Source organism: Erithacus rubecula (genome assembly GCF_903797595.1).
Source record: "Erithacus rubecula genome assembly, chromosome: 4".
Classification (NCBI taxonomy): domain Eukaryota; kingdom Metazoa; phylum Chordata; class Aves; order Passeriformes; family Muscicapidae; genus Erithacus; species Erithacus rubecula.
Window position 1 is genome coordinate 55,373,354 of NC_136686.1, and position 6,000 is coordinate 55,379,353.

Here is a 6,000-nt window from a genome sequence, read left to right on the forward strand (position 1 = left end):
AATCCTTTTGGTAAACTCCTCTCTTTGTGAGAGGCGGGGCAAAGTGTGTCCAGAGACAGGGGTGGCATTTTGTTTTGGATCCTTGTTCAAAGCAGCCACTGTACTGCTTTCCAGACTGCTCAGCTTACTGCTCTGCATAGAAAAGCTTCCTATCACACAAGTAGTAAAGCAAGATGAGAAGTGCAGAGAAACCTACAGCAAGTCAATGATCTCTGCTTGAGGTTCTGCATAAATATGTAGGATCAATAGGAAAGAAGGTGAGTGAAACTGGGCCAGATGCAAAATAGCAGCATACATCAGATTCATTGAAAAGGCAGGACAAAGCATATCAGGAGGCCTGGTATGTGCTCTGTTGTGCAGGTATTTTACAAAGATCTGTGGCTCTCAGATGCTAGCAGGAGAGTTAAGCAGTCAGGACATTCCAGCTGGAGCTCTAAAGGAGCACACATAGGCATGAAGGGGTGAGGGAGCTTGAAGCATTTTCAAGTCAAAGAGAAGATCCTACAAAGGGAACTACAGCTGGTGCTAGTGACAGGACACATTTGGGTTCTCTCACACCACCTGGTGAGCCCAGAAAAGGGCACTGTCCAAGCTGAACCAGTATGTACTGAAGACCTTGCCACATACCATGGTTAAACACCCAGCACCCTGCTCCTGGCAGTGGCTTGTGCGTGAGGTGGAATCCAGCTGCCTCACCTGAGGGAGTGATACTTCTTTGCATTTAAATGTTAGGCACCTGGAGAAGCCATCCTCCTAAAGCAAGTATCCAAATTGTCTGCGTGGTCAGCAGGTGTCTTTGAAAAGAAGCACCCAGGAGATTCTATCTGCCTGACTTACATGCATTCTCCAAGGCCAAGACAATCTTCCTTGGGGCCTTCAAGAATTCCTGTCTCTGCTTTTACTACACAGAGAAAGCAAGCAATCATTGTGGGACTTACTGCATCTGTCAGGGTTGGACATCTGGTTTAGCAAGTCTCATAGAAAACTTATCTTCTGGGCTCCTATGGGACATGCAGAAAGGTTGCCAAATTGAGAGGGTCACTCACCCTACCCCAAGGTGAGTATCAAGGATTGCCCTTCAGTGGCCAGCTCTAGCACTGCTATATGCTGAGCAGAGAGGGGACACAGGTGTCCTGCACTAAACATCTAATTTTGATACAGTCAAAGCTGATGAGAAAAAAGCTCACCCCATTAATGAAGGAAGGTATCCAGGGGCCTGGAGAATTTGGGCATCTCAGGCTGTTTGATTGGGTCCTACCCTTGGCATCTCTGAGATACAGCTGTATTGCTGCCCCTCAAAGGAGGCAGAGATGAACCTCCCTTTAGTTATCAGTCTGCTTAACTTGATATATCAAGTTTGTATTTCAGAAAGACTGTGGGAGGTCCATGTCTGATGTCCTTCCCTCCAATTTCCTTCCACGTGACTTTCTTCTGGGTCACAATTATTTTGCAATAGCAGTGGGTGGGTTTGCATATCAGTAACTTCTTGTACCTTGTAAAATTCTGTTCCCTGCCCATTACACTTGTGAAAATCTGACTTAATTAGAAAGGAGATTATGGATGAGGCCAATGCAGTATATGAGAGCCTGATTTATTCATGGGAAAAAGTCAGTGTTCTTTCTAGAGGGTTATGGAAAAATTATTCACTGCAGGATAAAATTGCCCAGTGCCTATAATTCAAGGTCTTTGCAATGAGAAAGATGTATGATTGATGTTCCCTTTTTCTGTGCTCAATGTCATGCCAATTAAAAGTTCTTTATAAGCATTCATATCAGAGCTGATCGTAAAGTGCCAGTTAATTTTCAATGTAAAGCAAAAACACCCCACTTTCATTCGTCTTAAGCTCCCAGTTACATTTTCAGCTTTGCAATAAAAATCAAACCAAAAACTACAAATATTTGCTTTTCTTATACAAGTGTAAAATTAATTTGTTCCATTGTTGGAAAACCTGTAAATGTAAACTAAGATGGAGTTTCTACACAAGTTTTTATGTTAACTAAAATCTCAACTTGTCCTCAAATAAGGCCATTAAAAATGAAGCAATTGTGCAGTATTTAATTTTCTTAAATTTCAAGAGCTCTGTCAGACATGCAATTTACCCACAGACACCCCTCAAGATATGTATTTCATCAAAGAAATTGTACACTTCTCCTCTGGGGATAGATTTTCTCGTTCTCTGCTCTCCTAATTCAGGACCTAAACTTTAGACCCTGTGAGCAAGCAGGGGAAAGTGAGGCTAGCAGGAAATTTTGCACCAGAAATCTGTGACATCTTCTTGGCTCCTACAGAAAATCTTTGAAGTAATCTCCATTGTTATGTCATCTTAGCTTTATGAAAGTCAAAGTTCTCCCTGAAGCATAACGACATTGTGCAGTTTGGAAGTTTCTCAGTGATAAAAGGGTGATAAACACAGTGTAATTCCTGCACCCTCGTTCACTGCAGTGATGAGGTTGTAGGCACTGTACAGCACTAGCACAGCAAATCAACTGACACTGTGAAAACCAAAGTGCACGCCCCATGCTGATCTGCAGTTTGCCCTTTCAGAACTGTAATTGATAAAGATTAGTTATATTAACATTACTGTTTGTCTGTGGTCCTGTGTGTCAAAATGTTAATGCAGGACATTAGAACTCAGCTGTGTTCCTGGGAGGCACCAACCCCATGCCACAGTGTGGGCTAGGTTTCAGCTAGGGAGAAAATCATCTTGCTCTGGAGAAATGGGGCTGGTGGACACCAAGCTGACCATGAGCCAGCAGTGTGCCCTGGCTGCAATGAAGGCCAACAGCTGCAAGAACCAGCAGGACAGGAGGGGATGGCTTCTGTGCATGTAGGCCTGCATCTAAAGGCCTGTATCCAGTACTGGCTCCCCAAAGCAAGAGAACACAGGGATAAAGGGAGCAGGCACAAGTTGGCACATAGATGCTGTGCCCTTTTTCTAGGCACCTGTCCAGCCATCCACAAGACTATATAACCTGCTCTTTAGGAGTCCCAAGGAGATTTTAGAATGCTCTTGGCTACCTATTCCTCCAATCTAGTAACATCATAATTAGAAAATCTCATATCTATTTTGGATCTGCCCTGGGCTGGTTACTATGTCAAAGAAAACTTTTTATCAGCTGGGTACAATTTGTTCCTATAAAATGTCTGTTCAACCTTGCTTATCTCTATATTGCCTCAAAGGTGTTAAAATTTACATTGAAGTGTTAAATTATTCCCATATTCCCTTGGTTCTCTTTCTCTTTCAGTTAGAAATAAAGTAAATCCTTTCACACTCAGCATGACTGAGTCCAGATCTCTGAAGAGTCAGAGGTTGCTTCTCTGAATCAAAGATGTATTTCATCAAGTCCTGGCAACCTAGCAGCATTTACCTGTGGTTTATAAGCAGAAACTTTATATACACATTTTTGTGAGGATATATAGGATAGAGAAAGAAGAAGTTAAAAAATATTCAGACAATCTAGAATGATTTATGACCATTCTCTGCCCTAAGAGTTGCTGTTTCAGCAATGAAGAAGTGTAAGTTTCAGGTAGTAAAAGAACATCAAGCCAAATGTTGCCTGAAACTACTTGTGCATAAGTATAAGAAAAGGAAGGATAGAAAAATAAAGATACAGGGGAAAAAATGAAGGTTAAACCAAATCAAACCAGCATGACTTGCTTCATACGTCTAATCTAACATGCAGTAGTGGTTTTGGCTGGGAAAGAGTTTCTTCCTAGTTGCTTGTATGGGGCTATGTTTTGGATTTGTGCTAAAAACAGTGCTGATTACTGTTGTAATCCGATACCAGAGGTATAAGGAAGGTCTTACCTCTTCCCCTACTGTCCCCATCCTATTGGCAGAGAGCCAAAAATCCCCTCCCTGACCCTTTCCTAGAAAAAGCCAAGACCTGAGATCCTCTGTCTCTTTTGCCCTGCCACCACTATGAATTAAAGAAAGGCAAAGAGCCACTCTCTTGAACCTCGTGCTTATCTCTGTGCTAAGCCTAGCTCCTTCTTATGGATACATAGGAAGAAGTTACAGTTTGTAGCAGATTACACAAGGATGTTTTCTTCATCCAGTTAAGGTATGCCTATGTGAGTGAGAGTGAAGTGCTGCCACACTCCTAAACATGGCATCAGGGTAATAGAAATGTCTGGATAAGCTCAGCAAGGCTCAGCTTCTTTAGGAAGAGAATGTCTGTGGGTGTTTGAGGATCTTCGAGGCTGATTTCAAGTAGAATCCAAGAAGCAGTACCCAGGAAGGTAATGCTCCTGTGCCAGCTGCTGGGAAGATTTGTCCTCACTGCCTTGCTGGGATATCAGATACTTCAATATCCCAATGTCACCAAGCAGTAGCCTAAAGTACATTGTAAGACCATGTAAGGGCTCCAGATCCACTGCTTCTGCAGGCTTAAGGAATCTATTTCCCAGATTTTTTTTCTCCCTCCAATTCCCTTATAAACATGGCAGTATTCAGACATTAATTCAGCATGGGTTGAAACATGGATTAAAATCAATCCACCTTCTCTACCTATTTGTTCTAGAGGGATGTTTTCATGTTTTCATGTTTTCATGGCTTGTTGGAGGTATTACTACAATCATTTCTGTCATTGCAGCAGTCTCTAAGGTGACTTGTCTCTTTTTGCATTTAAAACTAAATTTGGAATAACTATTCAGTACCAGATTGCCAATGTCCATGGTTGAAACAATTACCCTGCTTTACTCTAAAATTGCTTCTCTCCCTCCAATGGTAGCTGGGAGAACTTGAAATCCCTGAAAGAGCCCAAGGCAGGGAAAGGTTTGGGGTTATGAGCTGTGCACAAACACCATAGACAGTGCTTTTGGAGGCAACCTTGTAGCAGAGATCCATTTCAAACTTTTGCTTTGCTATTGCTCCTCTGACCTGATTTACGCTGTAAACTGTGATCTGACTACGCTAAGGGGAAAGCTAGTGGGTTTGCATGGAAAATTACAGAGCATACTCACAGTGTGTGATTTGGTAATTGCCAAATTTCCACTATTTCCCATCTTCTACTGTTCCTTTTCCAGCTGTTCCTCAGTCAAGCTACACATTAGCACCTCTGTTGCAAGGTACAGAGCAGACATGCAATGCACAGCAGAGATATCAGGGTGCTGGAGGAGGGGAGCAGAGCCTCCCTGTGGACACCCACGGCCCCTTAGATCACCCCAGCTTCCCTGAGCTGATCTAGGAGTCCACTTTCAGCTCAGCAAAAACTGTGTCAGAATTTTTCAAACTTCCCAGTAGAGGCACCTACCGTTACACACTGATGATAGGAGTCAAATCACTGGGCTTTGAATGGCAACACCTGCATCTGTGAGACTCCTATGGAGTGGCTTTGTAGACCTTTGGAGTGACAGATACTCACAAGGCACCTCCAGTAAACAGCACCATGGGAAGATGGTCTCTTCACAGCCTGGAACTTTTTCATAAAGATCTCTTTTGTAAAGACAGCTGACTGTGACCAGATCAGCTATGGGCATCCCCATCAGCTTTCTTCCATGACCCACCCAATCACCTCTCTTCTTTTGATCTGCAAGAGGCAAGACTCCCATGGGGCACAGACATAAGATCCTGCCATTATTGTCTATATCCAGTACATATGCACATAAAACATCCAAATTCTGTCGTGTCCTAATTTGGAATGCTTTACTTTGCAATCTTAACAGTTTGCTTTAACTAGTGTTTGTTTCTGGATGCTTTCCCAAAGCAATGATAAGAAATCAGGAGATCAAATACCTGACTTCTTTTTGGTTTCTGCTCAGCAGGTCTGCAGCCTTGAGTCTCACAGCATGGAGCAAGTGGGGTAAGTTGAATTATGGACATTTTGCACAAAAAGTCTGGCAAAAAAGGAAGGCACTTTTCCTTTGCATACTCTAGAAATACCTGAGCCATTTATTTTGAAACTATCCCAGAGTTATCATCCTGAAGCAGATTTTATGCATTGGATTTTGATGCAAAGACCTGCAGCACAGTATGGAGCAGTGCAGCTGTGAAGAGCA